Below are 11,416 nucleotides of genomic sequence, written 5' to 3'. Positions count from 1 at the left end.
AAATAAAATTAGTCTTAATTCATTAAATAAAAATATTTATATAATAAGTAAATAATAATAATAATAATAATAATAATAGTTATTATTATAAATCATTTAAAAAGTTAAGGGTATTTTTGGCATTTAATGACAATAATAATAAAAAATAATTGAATTATATACACTATTTTTGTTTAATCTTGTTGTTAAAGTTACTACAATTCGCATAATTTATTTCTTCGTGAAAAAGGTATGTGTTATTTCTTTTAAAAAGTTTTGTGTTATCTTTCTTTATAATAGTTTTGAGAATATAAATAGTGTTTTTTTTTAAAGAATTACAATTTCAAATGATAAAATATTTAAGAAATTAAAGTAACTAACTTTTTCGACAAGTTTTATATTTAATACTGTTTATATATATAAATATGTGAGATTGGCAAAAATACACATAGAAATTTATTATAATAATAATTCAGACTAAATTTTATTAACTATTAAAAATTAATTTATATTAAATTGTTATTATTTAAATTAATTTTAAAATTTATATAAATTTAAAATTCTTATAATCCTACTTGTACTTAAAATCTATTAAAAGAATTAAAAATACTTTTAAAAATAATTTCACTTATATGAAAATTTTGTTAAAATTTTTATTCAATAATAAAAGAAAATTCTATTTTAACTTGGAAAGGAAAAAAATTACGTAAAAAAAAACTATGTTTAACTTTCTTATAACCCTAATATAATATTATTAAAACTTTAACATTGTTTAGTATGTTGGAAATTAAAAATTTATATAATATAATAAATTGTGCATTTATTTTCTTATAATAAATTATATATTTGGACTATATTAATATATAAGTCAACTAAAATTAAGAATTTTATTTTATTTTACATAATTATTAATTTTATCATAAATTATAATATTATAAGGCCAAAATTAAATATTAATAAAAAAACACATTGGGATTCACAGGATACCCTTTATTATTTTTATTATTACAATTATATTATTTTTATTATTTAAATTAATTTTAGAGTTTATATAGTTCTATTTGTATTTAAGTCCTAGTTAATTAATTTTTTTTATAATACAAAACATTTATTTATAATTATAAAATTAAATATAAATATGAATAACAAAAATCTATACGTTAATTAGTGTTAGAGAATCATGGAACAATTGGATTGTCAAAAATGCCCTTAATTTTTTTATATTATTTATAATTATACTATTTAAATTAATTTTTGAGTTTACATAAATTTAAAATTATTAATTCTAATTGTATTTAACTTCTCATTATTAGATAGTATTCAAACATGATTTATAAATTCAAATTTGATTATATATGAAAAGGGAACATTGGCATTGTCAAATGCCCTTTATAATTTATATTATTTATTAAAATATCAATAAAAACGTATTGTTGCATATCATTATGTAATTCTAATCCTATTTAGTGATAAATATTTTATTTATTATAAATTTATAGTTTTTTTTAAAACAATTAATGGATAAATTTTTACATTTACACACTATTTTTTGCAATAGGACCCAAGCATAATTAATTTTGACATACAATGTGATATATTTTTTTTCTTTCTTTACTATATTTTTGTATGTCTTTTTTCCTCAAACGGGCAAAATCTATTTATAAGTCTTTAATTTTTTTGACTTTTTGTATATAGTATCATTCTTATGATTGTAATTACTTGTTAACATGATCACCAGGGCTTTATTATTATAGCCAATATCAAATGATATTGTTAGCATAATTACAGCAATTAGCATAATTATAGGAGATTTGTATAGTATAATTACAGCAATTAGCATGATTATAGGATATTTGTGTAGCATAATTACAGTAATTATTATTCTTATCTAAATTAGCTCATATTCTCATGTATAAATAGATGTAATATCTCTGTAAATAAAACATAGACAAATACATAATCATTTCCTTTATTACTTGTATTCTTTCTTCTATCAGATATCTTGCAAATTCATTGATGGTCATATAGGTTAAAATAAATTGATTTTCCTATTTCTTTCATGCTTAATATTATTGATGTATCAATAATATTTGAGATGATTAATATCATTTTTATGTGAAAAAAAATGCATTATACATATGTGATGGCAAGATATTTTAACTTTCTATTGGTTCCACTTAGTTTAAATGTAGATTAATTATAATTTGTCAATCTCTTTATGTGCGTAAACATTTTTTATTTTTTAATTTATTAGTCAATCTTAGATAGCTTGTTGATTTTGACCATAAAGCTATAAGAAAACCTAATTATATTTTTACATATATTTATGTGAGAAATTATACTTCTCCCAATATTAATTTTAAGTTATTATGTTTTAAAGTTTTAAAATAATAAGAACGAGAGGAAGACACAAAGAAGAAAAGGGAAAAAAATTTCACTACTAAAATATTAATTATATAATTATTATGAAATAATTAAAACATGCATGATTAAATTTATAACATAATCTACAATTTTAAAAAAATAAAAATACTTATTAAATATATTGGATAGGTTTTAAAATTATTTATATTAAACAATATGTTAATATAAAATTTTAAGATATTAATGTAATGAAAATGAAAATTTTATAGTGATAATGCACTAAACTACAAAATATATTTTGAATTTTTTTTTAATTTTATAAATAATTTTCTTTGACATTAATCTAATTATGTAATTTCATTATTCAAGTTAACTTTATTTAAATTACTGAAAAAATAAAATATGGACAAATCAAACTTGTTATTTTTAAAAAAGTAAAATAATAGAGTTTGTACGAATTTTATTCAATGAGCTAACTTACATTTATTTTTAATTTATTCTAATATGTAAACGTATTTGCCCATTTATATTTTTAACACTTATTATTATATTTTTTATTAAATTATATTTATGTTTATAATTAAGTTAATTATTAATAAAATAACATATAACTTTCATAAAAATATGATCCAATAAAAAAATAATAATTCTTAAATTAATAAATATTTTATTTATATAATTACTTAAAATAACATTAAAATTAATATTTTTAATTTAAATTATTAAATATAATATTTATAATTTTATAATAATATTATATCATACAAAAAAATTAACATCAAATTATAGAAAAAAAAATGAATTACGAATATCTATATCAAGTAAAATACATGCAACGCACATTACCAAAAAAAAAAAAAGTTACATTTAAGTTAAAATGTACCATCATCTTTATGAATGAGAGATTCATTTTTATATGCATACAAGTATTGTTGATTACATCATATGAAAATAAAAATGATAATTACCTTATTAAGCCTGGGTAAGCCTAGACAGTGAATTATAGGTGTGGATTGATTGGCATGCCAATAGAAGATATCATTAGCAGTACTGCATTAATTATGTTAATAGATTGATGAATGACTATATAGAGGCACCGAGTGTCCATTGTTGAATCGGTCAGAAACACCGAGTGTTCAGTACCAGGAGTATATGTTGACAGTTATATAGAGGCACCAAGTGCTCATTGCTAAACCGATCAGAGACACTAAGTGTTCAGTATCGGGAGTCCCATATTCACCCATATGATTACATAGGTTCTCAGAGGCACATAACAAATCTTAAATTGTGATTTAATTAAAAAACTTACACAAATATAATGAGAATGATGTTAACCCTTGAACATTATTTATAAAATCTCTTATAGTATATATACAAGTTTTGCTTTTATTCTTTTTAAATTATTAGTGCACCACTAAGCTATAAAGCTTAGCGTGTAGGTTTTTCCTCGCGTAGGTACAAAAGGTAAGGAGTAGGTAGGCAGAGACAGGAGAGGAGGGAGTGGATCTGCAGAAAAGTTCGAAGTCACCTCATACTTGGACTTTATGGTAGATATACTACTAACAGTAGATGCATTTTGGTCACTCATTTTTGTATTCCAATTGTCATGTACCAAAACATTTGATGTAAATTTATTTTGGATCACTGTAAATTAAGTACAAACATACTTTGCTACATTTACAAATTTATGTCTGAATATATGTTATGTAAATATTCATATATGATGAAGAAATGAATTTAATTACAAGTATAATGAGAGTTGATTATCAATATTGTTGCAATTGAAATATGATTATTGACAAGTGGATGTTGAAAGTTTAGAGGAAACTCTTGCAGTTTTTCCCTTTGAAATTTATGATTGAAAATTAAAAGTAATCATTAAGGAAGAAAATTGTTCAAATACATGTTTAGGTGCTCATAGCACAGAATGTGGCATTCCTTTGCTTGATTTCACCGTAGATCAGGTAGGGGGAATTATATTTAGTGGTATCAGAGCTTTGGTTTATGTGTTCCTAGACCTAGATAGATAGAGAGACATGACATGTGTGTGATCATGCATTGCATCTATAGGGAATTGAGGTGACACTTATGCAGATCTACTCTCCTATCTATTTTAGGTTAAAGAATGGAGTCAAAATCACAGAGGGCTATTGATGAGGAGGTAGAAAGTCATGCCCCTGGTAGTAGGAGTGACAAAGGCATGAGAGATCCAGCTGCATAAGCATTTGGACAGCCTGCACAGCCGCAGTAGTTCTTTTTCCAACAAATGATTGATTTCTTTAGACAGATGACAGGAGCCATCCCAAAGGCTCAGCCTTCACAGAAGTCCCACCTAGAGAAGCTTAGCAAATATGGGGTAATGGATTTTAAGGAAAAGAAAGAAGATAATTCAGCAGCTATTGAGTATTAGTTGGAGAGGACAGAGAGAATTCTTCAGCAGTTGCATTGTACTCCTGAGCAGAGTTTATAGTGTGCAGTTGCATTACTTTAGGAAGATGCATATCAGTGGTGGGACACAGTATCACACGTGGTCTAGCCTACTGAGTTGGCCAGAGAGTTCTTTCTGGCTGAGTTCAGGAAGGAATATATTAGCCATATCTATCTTGAAGATAGGACGAGAGAATTTATTAACTTCGGGCAGAGACACCTCACTGTGGCAAAATATGAAAGGGAGTTTGTTCAACTAAGCAGATTTGCTAGGGAAATTATGCCTACAGAGGCTGACAAATGCAAGAGATTTATGGAGGGTCTTAATGATAACATTAAGCTCCACATCATAGCACTACAGATGAAGGACTTCACTCAGCTAGTTGCTGCAGCTATGAGTGTTGATTGGGTCAGAGATAGTGAGTAGAGCAGAAGGACCCAAGAGCAGTAGAAGAGAGGTCTTGGATAGTCTAGTTCCACCTATACAGCTAGTAAGAGGCCCAAGGGACCCCAAGGACATGCACAGTCCCAAATACAGGGACACGAGTCTACATTCAGGAGGAGTCAGCCAGTAGCTTTAATGGCTAATGCTTCAGGGTCTGCAGTGAGGGGACCAGCCCCAGCCACATGTGGCCATTGTGGGAAGAGGCATACAGGCGAGTGTTGGTGACTGACTAGAGCCTATTACAAATGTGGTGCCACTGATCATTTTTAGAGAGATTGCGCCAGGCAGAGGATTACCTTTGCACCAAAGATAGAGAGGTTCATTCCTACAGCACAGAGGGGTAGGAGACCTAGAAGATCTGAGGTAGCTGGGGGTGCTCAGAGAGCTGTATCTGAGACAGTAGAGAGACCTGATACCTAGACACCAGCACACGCCTATGTCATCAGAGCCCGTGAGGAGCAGGACACACCAGATGTGATGGTTAGTATATTTACTATCTTTAGCTCCTCAGTACATGCATTAATAGATCCAGGTTCTATACATTCATACATTTGTACCACTATACCAAAAGAGAGGGGTTTACAAAAAGGTACAATTAAGCAAGATATTGTAGTCACAAACCCTTTAGGCCATAGTGTGACAGTGAACAGGGTCTATAGGGATTGTCCTTTGAGAATTCAAGAACATGAGTTTCCGGCTGATTTGATTGCATTATCTTTTCATGAGTTTGATGTGATTTTAGGGATGGATTGGTTGTCAAAACACCAAGTTATTGTGGATTATTGTCTAGAAAGAATCACATTGAGAACTTCTGACAATAAAGAGGTGACAGTTGTGAGTGAGAGAACAGATTTTCTCTCTAATGTCATATCAGCCATTACAGCAAGGAAGTTGATAAGGAAGGGTTGTGAAGCTTACTTAGCTAGTGTGGTTGATACTAGGAAGGCAGGGCCTAGTATTTGTGACATACCCATGGTGTGTGATTTTCCGGATGTATTTCCCGAAGAATTGCCTAGGTTGCCACCAGAGAGAGAGGTGGAGTTCGCCATTTATATGATGCCTGGTACAGCACCAATATCTATTACTCCTTATAGGATGGCACCCACTGAGTTGAAGGAGTTGAAAATACAGTTGCAGGAGTTGCTTGATAAAGGGTTTATATGCCCTAGTATGTCACCTTGGGGAGCACCGGTGTTATTTATTAAGAAGAAAGACAAGACACTTAGATTATGTATTGATAACAGATAACTAAATAAGGTGATTGTGAAGAACAAATATCCCTTGCCCAGGATAAATGATTTGCTTGATCAGCTAAAGGGAGCAAGCATCTTTTCTAAGATTGATCTTAGATTCGAGTATTACCAATTGGGAGTAAAGGAGTCTGATGTGCCTAAAATAGCTTTCAAGACCCGCTATGGGCATTATGAGTACCTGGTGATGCCATTTGAGCTAACTAATGCACCAGCAGCTTTCATGGACCTTATGAATCGCATCTTCCATTCTTACTTGGATTGATTTATAGTGGTCTTCATTAATAACATTTTGGTCTATTCTAGGAACTGGGAGGAACATGATGAACATCTGAGGATTGTACTGTAGACATTGAGGGAGAAAAAGCTATATGCTAAGTTGTCCAAGTGTGAGTTCTGGTTGAATGAGATCTCTTTCCTTGGACATATAGTTTCAGTTGATGAGATTAGAGTTGATCCCAAAAAGATAGAAACCATCATGGAGTGGAAGCCGCCTAAGAATGCGATAGAAGTTAGAAGCTTCTTAGGGTTAGCAGGTTACTACAGGAGATTTGTGAAGGGGTTCTCACTCATTACAATTCCATTGATCAGATTGTTACATAAGAATGTCAAGTTTGAATGGAATGATAAATGCCAAGCAAGCTTTGAGAAGTTGAAGGCAATGCTTATAGAAGCACCCATTCTTACACAACCAGTGTCGAAGAAAGACTTTGTGATCTATAATGATGCCTCGCACAATAGACTGGGGTGTGTGCTAATGCAAGAAGGGAAAGTAGCTGCTTATGCTTCTAGGCAACTTAAGCCACACGAAAAGAATTACCCAACTCACGATTTAGAACCTACAACAATTGTATTTGCATTAAAGATATGGAGGTATTATCTATATGAGGAGAAGTGTTATATCTATATAGATCACAAAAGTCTCAAATACTTGCCAACTAAGAAGGAACTCAATTTGAGGCAAAGAAGATGGATCAAATTCTTGAAAGATTATGATTGCATAATTGATTACCATCCTGGGAAGGTGAATGTAGTAGCTAATGCTTTAAGCAGGAAATCACTGGCTGCCTTGTCCTTTTCCTTATCTGGGACAGTAAAACAAGCTATCGCTGAGTATTGATACTCAGTGGCACACAACTAAGTAAATTCAACTCATTACAAAGCATAATAAACTAAAATAAGACAAATTAAAATTTTCATAATCACATGGGGTGTTTTCCAAAGTTTCAAGTTAACATGAACCATTTATTTCGAACCATTTATTTCAAACCATTTTTCACAAATCACAAAATAAAGGTGTTGCCAAGAACACACAGTCTAGACCATGACATAAAATTTCACGATCAAAGCCGTATTATGCATACGACAAAGCAAATCACCTCACTAACCGTTATTAATGAGGGAAGGGCTAGCTAGCTAGCTAATGAATACTCATATAGTCTTACCCCACTAACCGTTATTAATAGGAGACATAAGCAATTTTTAATTGCCAAACCCCAAATAGCCGTTACTACCGGGGATTTCCGAATGAGACTGTCATGTTAATTGTGGTTTAAAAACTAATTCATAAAGTTTCCATTCAACTAATTGCATTTTAATTCACTTAACACAAATCATTCAAGAATTTACCCTTAAAGTGTTGGCAACACACCATTCATAAAGTTCAAAGAGAAAATCACAATTACCACTAAAACATTCAAACTCTCAAAACAATTTACAATATTAAAATTAATTGAATAAAATTAGTTGTGTACAAACCTCTGGTGAGTCGGCTCTTTTCCTTGACTCACATTTTTCTTTCCCTCCTTCCCATTCTATTTTTCTACTGAAACACACAATTTACAGTGTTTCAATACCATACCTCATAAGTGATCTAATAATTAAATTCATACACACTTGATTATACTTTTAAATTTGCTTAAAATGGAGTTCTTTTGTGTTTGGCATATTGGGGTTACTATTTATTTTACTATTCAAGTCAAAATGTTAACTTTTTCATACTTACTAGGTATGTTAATTTTAATTACCCCCACATACCACATTTTGGGTTACATTTATGTTGGCATTGATTGCCAAATTCAATTCAAAGTCTACTAGGGTTAAATCTCAAAATTTCAGTTTTGGGTTGCTTACTTTTACTGTTCTATTGGTCTATCTACAATGAAAATTTGGCTAACTTTCCTTCATCAAAGTTGTTCTTTAATGTCTTAGCTTTAATTTCCTTTTTTAATCACTCCATTTGGAGTTTTGTAGCTCAAGTTATGCTATTTCTAAAGTGGCAGGCCAGATTGGTTCAAACCCAGAATTCTGGGTATCATTTTGGTTCTGGCAGTTTTGAGCAACCAAATTTGGTTGACAATTTCACTTGGTTATGGGCAGAATTTGGGTTTGTGTTCTTCATGAAAGTTGTAGTACTATGTCATAGCTTTCCAATGGTATAAAAATCAAATCATTTGAACCTATCTACACCAAGTTATGACCATTTGAACATGTACTATTCATATGATCAGGTTTGCACAGTGGTAGTGTGCCTAATCCGGATTTGACCTAATTTTACACCAATTGTGTTCAGTTTTAGGGCTAGGTTTCTTCATCCAAATTGTTGCATTATGACCCTATTTTCATCTCCAATTGGTCTCACACCAATTGGAGCAACAGAATTCAGTTTATGACCATTTAAAAGGACAAAGGTCAAGCTGTCCAGATTGGGGCAGCATAACCTTCAATCCCACTTCAATTCCCATGCATCAAATCAACTTTCAAAAATGCCAATTGACCAATTTAAATCTCAATTAGGTCAAATTGCATCAATTTACCATTTCTTCCAAATTTCCCCCCTAATTTCCAAAGGCTACGAACCCTAATTCACCAATTTATCACAATTCATGCAATTTCAATACTCTAAACATATATATAACTTCACCAACCTTAGAATTCATATTCAATTAGGCCAAAGCACACCAAACCCTAAAGTACCATGGCTGGCCGAATTTCATAGGGCCTTTATATGCATGAATTTTTTTTCATGTTCTTCAATTGAATTTATCTATTTCACACTCACTACAACCAATTTCACAAGATAGAAAGTTTGGGATTGCTTACCTCAATTGATCACTTCAAGTCTCCCCAAATTCTTCAATTTTCCTTCCCTTTCTTACTAAAATCTTCTTACCAAGGCTCAAACACAAGTTTTACTTAAAGAAAGTGGAGAATTTATGGCTAAATTAGGGTTTCAAAAAGCTCAAAATAAGCTTTCATGGTAGATTTTTGAGAGAACATGAGAGAGATGAGAGAGAAAGGGTGACGAGTTGAAGATGAGGGAATGAAGACAATTTTTTTTTTCTTAATTTGACTTTTTAATTGTTAGAAATTATCCCAAATTTTCCAAATTTTAACATTAAAATTTATTGCATCATGCTATGTCATGCATGATGTCATAATTTCTTTAAATTTTTGAATTTTCCATTTCATTTTTCCTTTCCTTTTCTTCACCTCTTCAATTTGAACTTCGTTTTCAATATTTTAATTTTCTACATTTTATTGGACATTTAGGCCAAAAGTCACCTCTAAGGGTGAATTTACAGAATTACCCTTTACCGGTCTGATCCGTTTCTCCAATAGTATTTAATTGCTTTCGGAACCCTGATTCAATTATTTGAACTGGTTTTTGATTCTTTTCTGTGGTTTTCATAATATCCTTAGCTTTGTACTAATCTTTAGGCCTGGGGTGCCATTAAGTCCCACCCAAAAATAGGGCAGCGACTGATCTCATAGTCACTTCCCGGTACGGTCACCCATCGCTGTGACCCTTGCTCATTTAACTATTTATGTCTTGTTTTTCTTATTGCCATTTTTCCTTTATATAATTTCTATTAATTTTTGTTTATTGCTTTTCTAAGTGACTTAAATATGGTTCTACGCCTCTTGAGTGCCGGACCTTTGGTCACGAGCGATGAAATATATAGGACTAATGAACATAGGCACGTTACAGTTTTAAGTGCAACCCGAAAGGGCATAATCTAGTGATTGTCCTTTGAAGAAGACAGTGAATGTTATTGTGAGAGCAAAGGAAGATGAGGTTAAAATTTGTTGTGAAGCCTAAAGGCAAGAAGATGAATATGAAGAGGAGCTTGATGAGGGGCAAAACTATGTGGTTAGAAGGATAATGCTAGCTCTAAAGCAAGAGGATCAAACACAATGCCACCAACTATTTCGAACTAGATGCACTATTAATAATAGAATATTTGGTGTTATTATTGATAGTGGTAATTGTGAAAACGTTGTAAGGAAAGAGACTATGAAGAGTTTGGGTTTACCAACCAAAAAGCATCCTAACCCATACATTTTAGGGTGGATCAAGATAACAGCTGACACTATTAAGGTGAATGAAAGGTGTAAGTTTCCCTTCTTTATTGGCCAATATAAAGATGAGGTGTATTATGATGTTATAGACATGGATGTGTTCCATTTGTTTTTTGGAACGCCATGGCAATGTGATTTCAATGCATAACACTCCGAAAGAACCAATACCTATAGCATTAAGAAGGAAAGGGTGAAGTATTCTCTTTTGCCATTAAAGAATAAATCAACAAAGAAGGAGGTGCAAACCTTCTTAGAGGTCACTAAAGAGTTTGAGGTGAAGGCTATGGAAACAAAGCAAGTCCATGCTTTGGTTGTGAAGTAAATCCTTATGGTGGAGTCAAAATACCAAGTGGAAGAGCCTCCCGAGCTAGTAAAATCATCATTAAAGGAGTTTAAGGAGTTAATGCTAGATGACATACCGGATGGATTGCCTCCCATGCGTGATATCCAACATCACATTGATCTTATTTCGAGTGCTACCTTGCTAAATTTGCCACACTATTGCATGAGTCCTAAGGAAAGTGAGATACTTAAGGAGAAGGTGGAGGAGCTCTTATGAAAGGGGCCTATCAAGGAAAGCATGAGTCCA

This window comes from Hevea brasiliensis, chromosome 17 (assembly GCF_030052815.1).
Source record: "Hevea brasiliensis isolate MT/VB/25A 57/8 chromosome 17, ASM3005281v1, whole genome shotgun sequence".
Lineage (NCBI taxonomy): Eukaryota > Viridiplantae > Streptophyta > Magnoliopsida > Malpighiales > Euphorbiaceae > Hevea > Hevea brasiliensis.
The sequence above is the reverse complement of the archived record's forward strand: the minus strand, read 5'-3'. Positions refer to the sequence as shown.